The sequence below is a fragment of the Vulpes lagopus genome, chromosome 4, assembly GCF_018345385.1.
Source record: "Vulpes lagopus strain Blue_001 chromosome 4, ASM1834538v1, whole genome shotgun sequence".
NCBI lineage: Eukaryota > Metazoa > Chordata > Mammalia > Carnivora > Canidae > Vulpes > Vulpes lagopus.
Window position 1 is genome coordinate 133,173,218 of NC_054827.1, and position 15,263 is coordinate 133,188,480.

General features: G+C 40.0%; 1 protein-coding gene across 5 annotated transcripts in view; it reads left to right on the plus strand.

The window, feature by feature from the left end:
- The first annotated feature begins 1,489 nt into the window (after positions 1 to 1,489).
- The window catches only part of SMIM14 (small integral membrane protein 14), a 97,164-nt gene continuing 83,390 nt past the window's right edge, over positions 1,490 to 15,263 (plus strand). Inside the window, exons 1-2 of one of the 5 annotated variants that reach the window (XM_041753085.1) lie at positions 1,490 to 1,770; positions 2,199 to 2,328. The gene's annotated coding sequence lies outside the window, so the exon portion shown is untranslated. The remainder of the gene's footprint in view (positions 1,771 to 2,198; positions 2,329 to 15,263) is intronic. The other 4 variants (XM_041753087.1, XM_041753084.1, XM_041753088.1 and 1 more) reach the window with 4 other exon arrangements.

Here is a 15,263-nt window from a genome sequence, read left to right on the forward strand (position 1 = left end):
CATTTCCAGAGGCGAGGATCATTGGAGGTTACCTTGGAAGCTGCCTGCCTACCACGGATCCTAATGTCTTAATTTTCCTATAAGTTACTTTATAAAGCAAGTATTGATAATTTTGCAACAGCCCATACAATTTTAGTTTTGTGACATACTGTTTTTAAACAGGGTTCTCAAACACATCTGTGCACATGAGTGCGCCCAAGCATTTAAGACTTTCTGTTCCACAAATGAAAGTTCCCTCTGTATAGTGTCAGCACCTCAACTTCATTAGGGTACTAGATTCCACCTCAAGCTCTCTAGATTTGAGTAAATCGAGTTCAAGATGGCAGATTCAGGGTCAAGTAGTTTGGCTTCTATTCACTTGTAATCTGCTAAATAACTAGGAAATACTTTGGAGTCTTACCAGAAATCTTTCATTTTCTAGAAGTCTTTATCTGTGTGCAACATCCACGTACATTAAAAAGACCTTGCAGATCCTACGACTAATGTGCCGCAGGCGACTCAGGTGAGAGGATTTAATAATAATAATAATAATTGATGGGTAGCAATTCGGAGAGGTGAAAAGCTCATCCAGTCGGTGTAAGGAAGAGGTTTTGTTTTGTTTTGTTTTTTAACAGCTAACTTTTACCTCTTCTGCAAGATTGGCAAAGATACGCTTTTGTGAAATCTTTGCTTGGAATCCTGAGTTTGCCACTGGTCCTGTTCTCATTAAAAAGTCTGTTAACTCATGGTTCTAAAGCAAAGTAGCTCCAAGTTTTGCCAAACTGGGCAGTTTCTAGGGCCCCAAAGGTTTAGCTGGGAAACTAGGAAGGCCAGAAGGGTGGGAGAGTAGGAAGCACCAACCAGGTCCAAAAGAAGCGAGGTTCTCACTCCTCACCCAGCATCCCTGTCCCCGCAACAAAGCCCATTCTCCTATTCTGCCCATTCTCCACTATCTCCCCTGGTTGCTGATAGTCCCTTTAACATTTCTCTTGAGTTTCATTTCATACAGCTCTCCGGCTGTGAGAACGTCAGGGAGGCTGAGGGGGTCCGGGGACTTCTACATTTGACATACTTTTTTTTTTTTTTTTTTTTTTTTACATTTGACATACTTTTGTGCAGAGGACTAAATTCTATTTTCGTCGGGGCCAGAGGGGGGGAAAAAAACAACCACAACAAACCAACTCTCCAGAGGTATCCTTCCTTCGGCAAACGCGAACTTGCGGCCGCCTCCACTTGTCCCCTCGCTATTCTAAGCCCTCGGGTCTGAGGAAGCCACCAAGTCCGGCAGAGGCAGACGCCCAGCCCACGACGTGGTTCCCCCAAGACGAAACAGAGGTCACCGGGCCACTTCCCCAGAGCCGCGGGGCCTCGCCCTCCTCGCTCGGCGGCGCTCGGCCCCACCCCTCCCAACCGGAACTGCAACCCCCGCGCGCCGCGCCCCCGCCGAGAGCGCGTCGCTCGCGCCCGTAGCGCCCGCGCCCGCCCCGCCTCCCCCGACGCACTGGGCAGGCGCGGGGCGCGCGCATGCTCCGCAGGCGGGCCGCTGGGGTCTCGAGTCGCTGCAATCTGTTGCGCCGCCGCCCGCGGGAGCCGGCAGATCCGGGTCTCGTGGCTTAGAGTGACGTGGTCAATCGAATCAAAACAGAGGAGGGGAGGAAGCCAGCGGCCAGGAGCAGCAGCGGCCGCGGCGTCCCGGGCAGCCGCAGCGTTCCGGAAGCGTCAGGCGGTCTTTCTGCCGAGCCTTGGTCCCGGCCCCCATCCTCCCCGCCCCGTCGGTTGTTGTCTGGGCGGGTGAGTGTCTCCCCCTCCGCCACCGCCGTTTGCCGGCCCACCCTCCCCTCACCCTGGGGGCTCCGCAGGCTCTGGGGGACTGCGGCGGCTGCGGCACAGCGGGGCTGGCTTCTCGGGCTCGGCGGTTCTCCCGCCGGGCTGGTGCCTGTGCACCGGGAGAAGCCCGCGGCCGCCGAGCCCGCCCCCCCCTGCCCCCCGGCGAAGAGCGAGGCGGAGAAGAGCCTGCAATTTGGCTTTCTCTGCAGGAAACCAGGGTCGGGGCTTAGCAGGAAAAAGTGGACGGGTAGCTACGGGTGGTTTTATTTTTAGGGCAAGACCGTCAGCTCGGGTGGAGGCGTATAATGGGAGTAAAAAGAGAGTCGTAGCTGGAAGGAAAACCCCACAGACCCTGAAATCCACACTGTTCTCCTTTACCTCTGTTTCTCTAGGTTTGATGAAGTCATTAGGACGCGTCCTTTGTTGTGATTGACGAGACAGGAAAGCTGCCATCCCGAAAGCGGGAGCTTTTTTGGTCCTGACTGTGGTGCGAATTGAAAGTATTCTTTTTCTGTTTGTTCAGTAAGTGGAACCAGAGCTGACAGTAAAAAAAAAAAAAAAAAAAAAAAAGAGGTAGCACCCTTTATAAAAGCAAACTGGTTACCGGAGTGCTTGCAAGTCCAGCGTGGCCGTTTAAAGCCAAAGTTTTCCAAAGTGGCTGTTTCTGTGTGCGGTTCGGGTTTGGGCCAAGATGGTATTTGCTAGCTGTAGAAAGTCAGTAGGATGTTTTGAGTTGTCCTAGTTTGGAGAATCGAAGGTAGGGCCTTACTAAGAGAATGTCTTGGTTTGGCATCAAGAAGTCAGATGAGCCTCACGCACGTCATACCTGTGTTTGTTGGGGAGACCTTCCAGTTCCTGTGTGTTGTCAGAAACCGTTGGCGGCTCCACATGCACAGTAACTTGGATGGTGTAAGACCTTTCGGGTGTTTTACTTTTATCTTAGGAGGCGATCTCACCGCCCAGTTCAGGGGGTGCTGCAGAAAGCTTGCCTTCCCTTCCACTTCAGGTGATCTGCCACGCAGATGCCTCTGGTGTAGACGGCTTCAAGCCCTGCCACCCTGCGCGCCCCTCGACAGCTCGGAGGAGACCAGAGGACCCGACCTTTTTGCCCTAACTTGGTGTTTGAAACCCTCCCCTTTTAAAAAATGTCCCCAGAGAAGTGATTAATGGAGGTGTTTCTTTGGTAAATGGCAAGAAAGAAGAAGCATGTGCCAATTGATTGCCCCTTATGAAATCCAGGAAGAGAGCTTAGGCATTTAGACTGCTTCCTTGAAGGGTGTATCCTTGTGTGGTGTTCCAGGGACCTCCTCTTAACAGCTTGCTTTCTCCTGTGTATGCAACTGAGCTCTTTTTTTCTTAATACCACAGTTGAAATCCTGCTGATCTAGATAAATGAAATTGTTTTCTCGAAGTTTTTTTTTTTTTTTTTTTTACCTTTTATGTAACTTGAACTGAATATTTTAGCTTATACGAAATAACTTATACTTGGTAAGTCATTACAATGGATAAGCAAAAAAAGAAAATAAGTCCTTGATAATCCTGCCATCCAGAGATAATCAAAATGTTATTAGTGATTTATATATCCTTCCAGGCTTTTTTTTTTTTTTTTTTTTTTTTTTTTTTTTTTTTTGGCCGTTAACACATTTTACACAAAAATGGTATCATACTGCATGTGCTTTTCTGTAACTTGGTTTTTCTACATGGTAGCACTTTGGAGTAAGAAAATTTCTATCTTCGTAGAGAGGGACTTTTGGACCTTAAATTTTAGGATGTATTCACTGTATGTTTGCAAAGCCATAATGATTAAAATCTTGGTTTTAAAAGATTTCCTCCCAGACTTCTATGATAATATTAAGAAGTTAATATGCTTTTGTGACAGTATAAGGTTTTCTTGTTTAACTCTTGGGAGAGCAGGGACAGAATAGCATAAGTTGATAATAGAAGTTTAAAAGGGTTTTGCTAATTTAGTGATTTGATTTGGGTAAAGCTTTACTTCTTTTTCCATGGCTGTGTTCTCCAAAAGCCGACCACCTGACCGGTGGTCTGTCAGTAAGGTCCCGAAAGATTTTACTTTATGAATCACACGTAAGAGTCTTGGATGTATGCCCATTTAGTCCAGTGCCTTCTAGGTGGTGCCAAAAGAGAAGGAAATGTCCCCTTCACCTCAGCTTCAGAGGATACTTACTAGGAAGTATCGTCAATATACTAATAACCCATTCATGTCCCTTAGTCACAAACTTAACTTAAAACCTTTCAATCTCTATTTTTATTCTGTATCTCTTGGGTAATCAGTCTCAGGTGCTTACTACTTATGTGTGACTTAGTTCTTTCTCTCTGATTTGCCTTTAATGATAGTGTTTAATATATGCATTCTAAATTTGCCCACTACTTCTCATTACTATTGCCTCTACCTTTGCCAGCTCTCATTCTCACTCTCACCTCCTAGTCTCCCTGCCTCCGCTTTGGCTTTTTATGGTGCATTCCTCTTAACAGCCTTAATAAGAGAATATCAGAGAATATAAGAGAATATTACAGCCTGAGATATCCTTTAAAATGTAAATCAGATTATGTTACCCTTTTTTTTGGAAAGCCTTCCAGCACGGTCAGAATAAAATCCAAACTACATGTTTTGGCCCTGCCTCCTTCCCTTAACTCACCTTGCTTGTATCCCTCTGCCTACATTAGTAAGCTGGAGCCTGGCCACGTCACTTTCTTCCTGTTTTCCAGTCCTGTTGGCACTGTCCCTGGAACTTGCCAGGCTTGTTCCTGCCTTAGGGTATTTGCACTTACTGTGCCCTGTGGCTTCAATATTCTCCCAGACTTTCCAGTGGCTGATTTCATGTCATTCAGGTCTCAGTTCATATGTTGTTTCTTGGAGGAGTTTGCTCCCCAATTATCTTTCCATTTTCTTCATAACATTTTGTATTACCTGGAATTTCCTTGTTTTTTTATATTCCATTTCTTACACTAGGAATTAAACAGAAAAAATAGGGACCTTCTCTGTCCTTTTCACTGCATAGTAGGAACTCAATGGATGTTAGCTGAATGAATGAACTTGCTGAACAAGTGTGTATTTCTCTTGAACATGCTGTTTTAGATCAGTTCTTTATATGGAAAAACCCTAGTTTTTAGCCCCCCCCCCTTTTAAAATAGGACAGTGCCTTGGTTCTTTTCAGTAATTCTTGGTGTTTGGGCCAGAGAACGGCCACATTGTATTATATTTTTTATTATTTTTATTTATTTATCTATTTTTATTTATTTATTTATTTATTTATTTATTTATTTATTTATTTATTTGCAGATTTTATTTATTTACTCATGAGAGACACACAGAGAGAGTCAGAAACACAGGCAGAGGGAGAAGCAGGCTCCAGGCAGGAAGCCTCATGTGGGACTCTATCCCAAGTCTCCAGGATCACGCCTTGGGCTGAAGGCTCCCAAGTCTTCAGGATCCCTCCTTGGGCTGAAAGCGGCTAAACCGCTGAGCAACCCGGGCTGCTCCCCTCTTGATATTTTAATGACATTTCTCTAGGAGATTTACTTCTTGCTTTATAGTAGTAATGATAGCTACCATTTTGGGGAACACCCTTAAGTACTATGCTAAAAAATTGCATGTTTTTCATTTAATTGTACAGCAACTCAAAGGTAGGTATTCCTACTCCCATTTTACAAGTGAAGGAACTGTGACATGGTAAGTGATAGAAAATTGGATTTGAACACGTCTATTAATCACTGTACGCTGCTGCCTCTGAACTAGTGTTTAGAACTGTACATAGTACTTCGTTTTGAAAGGCCATGTTTTTGTTAAGGGCCAGATAGTGTATTCTGCGCATTTCCAATCCAGTCTTTAATGAAGTCCAATTGTTTGTTTTTGGTCTGTTTGCCTGAAGTTGCACAGGCAAAGCTGCAGAAGGAGGTGACGTCTGCAAAGACTTCTAGGTCTTCTTGCTTTGTTGTATCTAGAGCCTACCAAGCTTACAGTAAATTTAAAGTATTTGAAGTGTTTTCTCTTTGTGTTCCACATACCAAAAAACCTATCACTTACTATCTGTTTGTATAGTCATTTTGAATTCTTCCTACATTCTCTCCATTGATTTGGGTGATTTACTACTTGAACTATTATTGGGTCATTATAAACTGAATAGATTTCTCACTGCAAGACCCCTTTCCAAATGAGTTAAAAAAAAAAAAAAGTTAAATTTGATTGGTGTGTTGATTTTTTTGTGGTGGAGGAACTTAGTTAATCTAGAGAAACATTGGTTGTCTTTAGACTCTTCCCGGTCTTTTTTTTTTTTTTCTTCCCGGTCTTTTAAGCCTGGCTGTTTATCTTTGGAGGCTCAGGTCGCACATGACCTTTACCAGAGCTCTGTCCTTGCCCACCTCAGGTTTCTGTAAATAGCCATATGTCTGCTCCCATCACTTCACCTTCTGTATTTAACTGTTTGTGGCTATCTTGCCTTTTTTTTTTTTTTTTCTTAAAGATTTTATTTACTTGTTCATGAGAGATGCAGAAGGAGAGGCAGAGACAGGAGAAGCAGGCTCCATATAAGGAGCCTGATGTAGGACTTGATCCTGGGAATCCAGGATCATGCCCTGAGCCAAAGGCAGACTCAACCACTGAGCCACCCTGGCGTCCCTATATTCCCTATTTGATTGGAAGGCCCATGAGGTCAGGGAGGATCAATTAGGTAATCAGTAGGCTTGCTAATGGACAAGCCTAATAAATGACAAAAAATTACAACTTTAGGTTTGTAAAAGGTGTATTGCTAAAAGAAATTATTTATATCTTTTTCCATATAATTTAATAGGACTTAGAACAAAACCTCAATATAAGACACTAAATTGTCTAAATTGGTAATGATGAATAATATATTAGTATGTGGAATGTGAAGATTTTGCAAAAAGTTTAGCACTCCCAACTGTTCTTTGTTATATTTTGACTTATATTAAGATTTTTTAAGATTGTAAAACTTCTTAGACCGTTATTTTATTTTATTTTTTTAAGATTTTATTTATTCATGAGAGACACAGAGAAAAGGCAGAGACCTAGGTAGAGGAAGAAGCAGGCCTCCAACAAGGAGTAAGATGTGGGACTCGATCCCGGACTTTGGGATCAGGCCCAGAGCTGAAGGCAGACACTCAACCGCTGGTGTCCCAACTTCTTAGACAACTGCTACAGGCTTATAAGTAAAGGTATTTTTTTGTTTTGTATTTATATGTATATTCATGCTTTGACCCATATAATAAATACTAACCATATAAATGATTGTTTCTATAGTTGAGCACATTTGAGTTGATCCTGTATTGGGTAAAGAGTATTTTGGGCACTTTCAAAGCCATTTTGAAAAAGGGCTGAAAATTATTTGAGTCTGAAATTAAAAAACAGTTACCTGCTTGAATATCAATAATGATATTTACTATTAATGGTTATATTTGCTGGTCCTTTGAGTTCCTTTACATACTTTGTTTACCTGGTTACATCAGTCCTCTAAGTCAGATACTGTTATCCCTAATTTATACTGGAGGAAATAGGCTCTGGCTGGTTAGGTAGGTTGTCCAGGGTAAAGGTACTGGTACTGTTGGGATTCAAACCCAATTCTGCCTTGACCCAAAGCTTATGGATTTCGTTACAGCAGTATTGTGTAGTCTTTTTGTCTTAGATTCTTGGAAGTTATAATAAATAAACCTACTTGTTACAGGTGTCAGAATAGGCTGGTAGAACTATTTTCATGAATTGTTTTGTTCTATTTAAACCTGAACTAGGGGAGAAAAAAAAATAAACCTGAACTGGATATGGATTTCTAATAGCCCCTCTTTTTTTTTTTTTTTTTTTTTTTAACACAAGACATACTTGTTACTGAAAAGCTGCAAGAGATAGTACTATATGATGCGCAAAACAACAAAATCTATAATCTCATTCAAAAGTTATTTCTGTACATGTATTTTATTTCATTCTTATGTAATTATTTAAAATGCATCTTTGGTGTAAATGAGATATGATACCCATATAAGCTTGTATCTTAGAGTTTTGTTTGATTTAAAGATATTTATTTATTTGAGAAAGAGAACACCAGCAAGGAGGACAGGCAGAGGAAGAAGCAGGCTCCCTACTGAGCAGGGAGCCCAATGACAAGGGCTTGATCCCAGGACCCTGGAATCATGACCTGAACCAAAGGCAGACACTTAACTGTGCCACCCAGGCACCCCTTTTTTTGGTTTAACTTAATGAGCTTTTTACCAAGGCCTTAGAAATTTTCTAAACTTCATTTTTTACTGGCTACATTTTTTTTAAGTTTTATTTTGTTAGTGATGTCTACATTCAGCAGGGGGCTTGAACTCATGATCCCAAGATCAAGAGTTCTATGCTCTTTGGATTGAGTCAGCCAGGCACCCCTTAACTGGCTACATTTTAGAAGATGCTTTGAATAAAAGGATTACTTAAAGTTTTCATTTGAGGTTGAATATGAATGTAGTTTCTGCTTTTCACCATTATAAGTGATGAAACATTAGCTTTAAAAGTTAACCTAAGCTCTGAATAATTAGAGCAACCAGTCTAATTATTTTTTGAAAAGTTCTATTTAAGGCATTTTAGTGATTTGAAAGATAGTGACTTTAATCATAATTTGATGAGTAATATACAACATACATATACTTGTACTGCCTAGAAAATCTGCATGTTTTTATTAGAGGTTGTTTCAGAAGAGAGGAGAGTTACCTTTTTGCATTTTTTTAACCTTTTTATATTTGAATTTTAAAGCTATAAATGTGTATTGCTTTAAAAAAGAAAAAAGCTCCTGGGCAGCCCGGGTGGCTAGCACCGCCTTCAGCCCAGGGCCGGATCCTGGAGACCCAGGATCAAGTCCCGCATCGGGCTCCCTGCATGGAGCCTGCTTCTCCCTCTGCCTGTGTCTCTGCCTCTCTCTCCCCCGCTGTGTGTCTGTCATGAATAAATAAATAATATCTTTAAAAAATAAAAATAAATAAAAATAAAAGCTCCTTTGAAAAAGTAAAATCTTGGTTCCCAACTTAAAACCCAATTTTTAGATATATTATAGGGTTTTTATTTTGTTTATGACATTATGAACTTCAGTGCTTTTGTTTTGGAGAAAGTTACCTTCTCATTGCTTATTTTCATATTGAATTTTCATTTCCTTTTTTAAATTTAGATCAAAGCACAGATGTGAGTCTCAGCTTTGTAAAAATACAAAATGAAGCTGGTTTTTGCTTGACTGCACTCATTGACAAGTACTACATGTAGTGTTTTCAAAATTTAACAGCTAATAAAGATGTTTCAAATCAAGATAGGAGTGTAGTAAGCATCTTTATGGTATTTGCACCAAGCTTAGAGGTCAGTGTTCTGGCTGCTATCTTGCTTTATCTCTTATGCTATGCTTTTTAAAATACAAGTTAATTTCTTTTTTTTTTTTTTTTGCATAGTATGTATTTTGTTTCTTTGTTACTCTTAGCAAAAGTGATGTAAAACAAACTGACAAAATTTTGAGGACAAAAAAATTTGTATTCTAATTTCATTTTTTGATAATATTGGTTTCTTTATCACAGTGGTTCTAAGCATTTTTCCTGTCATCATGAATGGCATTTATGTGCATCTATGTACAGACATGTTACCTAGCCATAGCATGGATGAGAGGAGTTCCGTGAGGTGGGAGAGCAATAACCATAACTCCTTTCTGTTCAAGAAATCATATAGGCAAGTAGATGAGTGAGAGAAAAAAGTCTTGATTCCACTCTAATTTACTTGAATGATGTAAATCATTCACAGACTTGTAACATTCTTGTGATATACTTCACAATTTCAGAGCACCTTAGTATTTTGTAATACAGCTATTGAAAACTGCTTTCTTAACTATGTAACTTCTATCCACTGTGATTTGGGGTCACATGGTATGGAATTTTTGTGTCTTCTTCTGTTGAATTTTTCCCAACTTAGGGAAAAACAGCCTTTTTCCCTTAGTTAAAAAAAAAATTTTTTTAAAGATTTTTATTTATTTATTTATGAAAGACAGAGAGAGAGAGAGAGAGAGAGAGGGGCAGAGACAGGCAAAGGGAGAAGCAGGCTCCATGCAGGGAGCCTGATGCGGGACTTGATCCCCAGACTCCAGAGTCACGCCTTGGGCTGAAGGTGGCGCTAAACCGCGGAGCCACCCAGGGATCCCCAGTTTAAAAATTTTTTATTCAGAATATAACTAATAAGTACTCCTGAGTAGAAATTTTATTTTATTTTATTTTATTTTATTTTTTTTTATTTTTTTTTCTGAGTAGAAATTTTAGAAAACATTTTAGAATATGAAGATTTTGGTTATGATATTGAATATAAATCAAGATCATTCACTTGGAAATTTTTTTTCCTTTGACCATTCATAATAAATTTTACTCCAGACCTTGAGAGAATCTTTGGGATTGTAGAAAAGTAAGGAAAAGCCAGAAGAGGACAGGAAATCCATAGGTGAGGGGCCAAGAACAGAAGACTTCTTTCTGCTCTTTCTCTTGTATGCAGAAGAGTGATAGCTGAGCCCAAGGGGCATACATGCCAAAGGAGTATACAAAGATCTTGGGCTGAGAGTTGAAGATAAATTTCAAATCTAAGGGCTTAGAGTTGAATTGGCCCAGAGCATTTTATAGCTTATAAAGCACTCTTACACATTCTCACTTGATCCTCGAAACAACCCTTTAAAAAGAATAGTTTCAGTTATCACTTCTGGTTTATAGATAGTGAAACTGAAGTCACAGAGAAGCTAATATATCCTTTTCCCAGTAGTGCCATAACTTGAATTCTATATCTAAGATATATTCTTTCTGCTATCCCATGATGTATTAGCCTAAGGTGATTCCTAGAGTACAAATAGGTAAGGGAGAAAAAGGTCACTGAGGAAATAGAAGGTAGTGTCTCAGATATAGGGAAAGTGGGTCATAGTAACTGAGTTTCTAGAAAAGTGTTGGTCACCCTAGAGGTAGACCTATAACAGAGCCCTGTGCTGCAGATACAGAGGAATTGAGCTGAGGAAATTTTTTTTTTTAAATTAATTAATTAATTAATTTATTTATGATAGTCACAGAGATAGAGAGAGAGAGAGGCAGAGACATAGGCAGAGGGAGAAGCAGGCTCCATGCACCGGGAGCCCGACGTGGGATTCGATCCCGGGTCTCCAGGATCGCGCCCTGGGCCAAAGGCAGGCGCCAAACCGCTGCGCCACCCAGGGATCCCGAGCTGAGGAAATTCTTGACCTTGAAGAGTTAAGCTTTTAGAAGCAATGGGATAGGCTAGTTGAGAAGAGAAGTAGGTCCTTTCTTTGATTTTGAGCTTTCTCCTGAGAAGTCATTTGTCTGTGACATTTATTTTGGCTGTTAATTATATACTGGTATGTAATTATTATTCTATGAGTTAATTATAATTAATAATTAATTTGATTGCAGGCTCTTAGAGGTAGGGGATGCCCTTTATTTTTTTTATATCCTCCTCAACTCTTCTGCCAGTTACTTAGTCCCCTGAAGACTTGTTAGATATATCCTCCTTAGGAAAGGAGAAGTGAGAGAAGACATGGGTTTGAATTTGACCTTTGCTTTGTGACAATGGTAAGTCCCCAAAGCTGTCTGGACCTCAGTTCTTTTTTTTTCTTTTTTTTTTCTTTTTTTTTTTTTTAAACTATTTTTTATTTTTTATTTTTTTAATTTATGATAGTCACAGAGAGAGAGAGAGAGGCAGAGACACAGGCTGAGGAAGAAGCAGGCTCCATGCACCGGGAGCCTGATGTGGGATTCGATCCGGGGTCTCCAGGATCGCGCCCTGGGCCAAAGGCAGGCGCCAAACCGTTGCGCCACCCAGGGATCCCTGGACCTCAGTTCTTTTTAAGTGAGTAGGTGAGAACTGCTGCATCCCCAAAGTTTTAATAGTACCACTTGTCAAGTTGTGATTTGTTGAATTATGAGTAAAGGACGACTTATCATCCTCTAGTATATATCTTATCTCTACAGTGGTATCTTACATGAGCCTATTGATCATACCTTGTTTCTTGCATTCCACTCTGTGGAAAATAAGCATTTTGTTATCCTTTCTAGCCTGCTTTAATCTCTTCCTTTTGAATAGTATGATCTCTCTGAAAGAGTGTCTTGAAACTTTTAGTTATTTGTAAAAATATTTTGTAAGAATTTCAGAGATGGTTCTTAATTGTATTTTCTCTTACAAATGGCTCATTCTAGGTGGAACAATATATGGTCACCCTGTTGGATTAGTACAGGAAATATTATAAGGGATTTGTACCTATAATTGTTTGGCTAATAATTTGAGTTTTAAAACTTGTCATGTTAGGGCAGCCTGGGTGGCTCAGCGGTTTAGCACCGCCTTCAGCCCAGGGCATGATCCTGGATCTCCAGGATCAAGTCCCACGTCAGGCTCCCTACAGGGAGCCTGCTTCTCCCTCTGCCTATGTCTCTGCCTCTCTCTCTCTCTCTCTCTCTCTGTGTGTGTCTCTCATGAGTAAATAAATAAAATCTTTAAAAAAAAATAAAAAAACTTGTCATGATAGAATTCAGGGAATCTTAACTCCTAAGCACAAAGAATTGATATTTAAGGTATAGATAATGGAGTTTATTTCAATATTTAAATTTTTAAAATGTCTTTAACTTCTCCCAGTCATAGCTTTAGCACAGTTTTTAGCAAATGATTGACCAATTTGAACTTGTGTCTGCATACTTCTGTGACTTCTTTCCATCAGAGATGCAAATGTGTTTAAAAGTACATCATTAGTAAGAAGTAATAGGAAGTCAGTTGATAGTTATGTAATTTCTGTACTGCTCTAAAGTGATCTTTGTAAGAGTGAAACAAATGTCACTAGTGTGATTGGTCGTGTCAAGACAGATGTGGAATGAATCCGGGTCAGGAATTTACATTGTGACTTCCTGTCCAGAGTCTTATATTAGATGTGTGACTATGGTCAAATTGCTAGTTTCCCTTAACCTATTTTCCTCATTTAAAAATAGGGATAATTGGGGTGCCTGGGTGGCTCAGCAGTTGAGCATCTGCCTTTTTGGCTCAGGTTGTGATCCTAGGGTCCTGGGGTCAAGTCCTACATCAGGCTACCCGTGGGGAGCCTGCTTCTCCCTCTGCCTATGTCTCTGCCTCTTTATCTGTGTCTCACATGGATGGATAAATAAAATCTTAAATAATAATAACAGGGATAATTTTCCTGCTTTTGACTTTGTCAGAAGGGCTGTTGTTAGCATGTGAAAGTAGTTAGCCAAGCTACAGGCAAATATAAACTATAGGTATGGCTTTTTTTTTTTTTTTTTTTTTTTGGTATGGCTGTGTTTGGTTGAGATCCATTTTTTTTTTTTTTTTTTTTTTTTTTTTGAGATCCATTTTTGATAAAAGAATAGAGTAAGTGGGGCAGCCCCGGTGGCACAGCGGTTTAGCGCCACCTGCAGCCTGGGGTGTGATCCTGGAGATCCAGGATTGAGTCCCACATCGGGCTCCTTGCATGGAGCCTGCTTCTCCCTCTGCCTGTGTCTTTGTCTTTGTCTCTCTCTCTCTCTCTCTCTCTCTCTGTCTCTCATGAATAAATAAATAAAATCTTAAAAAAAAAACTTTTCTTAAAAAAAAAAAGAATAGAGTAAGTGAATATGTTAAAAAATGTGTTGTAAAAAAATGTGTTGTATGTTAAGTTTGAACACATTATTACATTGAGATGTTGGGTCCTCTGATGAAAGTAATCCCAAATACTTAATTGTAGTATATTAGTCTATAGCATCGTAATGATAGTATTGCTAGAAATGATAAATATTTTTTTTTTATTTTTATTTATTTATGATAGTCACAGGGAGAGAGAGAGAGAGAGAGGCAGAGACACAGGCAGAGGGAGAAGCAGGCTCCATGCACCGGGAGCCTGATGTGGGATTCGATCCTGGGTCTCCAGGATCGCGCCCTGGGCCAAAGGCAAGCGCCAAACCACTGCACCACCCAGGGATCCCCTAGAAATGATAAATATTTTGTTCTTCATGTTTAATATGAAAGATAGCCAAAGTTTTGGGATATCTCTCTACTCTTTTGTTTGGTCACTTATCTAATTTACTACTGGATAAAAACCTCTGCATAAAAACTTGGAGCGGGAAAGCCAAATAATGTTTCTAGAAACATTATTTTTAGAAGTGAACCATTACCTCTGTGATATAATTGGGAATAAGGTTAAAAATAGAGTAGAAATCAAACTCAGGTGTGGGCTCTCTGAATGACCTGGAGGCAGTGCCAGCAGTTTCTGGCATATTTCACTTTCTTGGTTTTATAACTTTGGAGCTTTCATCAGTAGAACTGATACCTTTTAGAAGAAGTGCATAGAATACTTACTCTGAATTCCCCATTTCATTGAACATCCCTCTGTTAGATTTTCTGTTTTATTTTTTTATTTTTTTAGATTTTCTGTTTTAGAAACAAATTGCATTCTAAATTGTTACTTTGAAAAAAAATAAATTGTTACTTTGCATTTTGCTCTTGCTGTGAGTTTTTATTTTTTTAATGGAAAGAATTTTGATATGATTCTTGATGACTGTAAAGATTTGGCTGACTCTTTGAAAAGATGATTTCATTGTAAGTCACTTTCTTAAAATCACAGAAGATAATTTTCATCCTCTGACCTTGAATCAGCCTGGTTATCCCTGATTTCTCAAGTAGAACCCCCTACCTATGTTTGCATGGGGAAAGCAGAAGAGTGTTTTGTTTTTCTGTAAAACTGTATTTTAAAAAAACTTTGAGTATGTTTGAAATTTTTGGTGCAAAAAGATAAAATAGTATAATGAGTTCTTGTGTACCCATCAACTGGCTTCAACAATTACTTAACTCATGGCTGTTTTTTTTTTTAAGATTTTAAAATTTTATTTATTCATGGAGACAGAGACAGAGACACAAGCAGCCTCCATGCAGGGAGCCTGACGTGGGACTCGATTCCAGGTCTCCAGGATCACGCCCTGGGCTGAAGGTGGCGCTAAACTGCTAGGCCACCAGGGCTGCCCACTCATGGCTGTTTTATTTTGTCTATGCTTCTCCCTTTGCAGGATTATCTTCAGCTAGATCCCAGGCATTCTCTTCCTTTAACTGAAAATACCTAGTGGGATCTCTCAGAGATAAGGACTCTTTTTAGGTGTGATAATTAACATTGCAGTTATGCTAAAAAAAAAAAAAAAGTATATACATAAATATTAGTAATTCCTAAATTAGTAATTCCTTAATTCAGTCAGTGTTCAGAGTTTTTGTTCTTAACATAAATGTTCTTTTACAGTGTTTGTTTGAATTAGGATTTAGGGACGCTTGAGTGGCTCAGCGGTTGAGCATCTGCCTTTGGCTCAGGGCATGATCCCGGGGTCCGAGATCAGGTCCCACATCAGGCTCCTTGCAGGGAGCCTGCTTCTCCCTCTGCCTATGTCTCTGCCTCTCTTTCTCTGTATCTCTCATG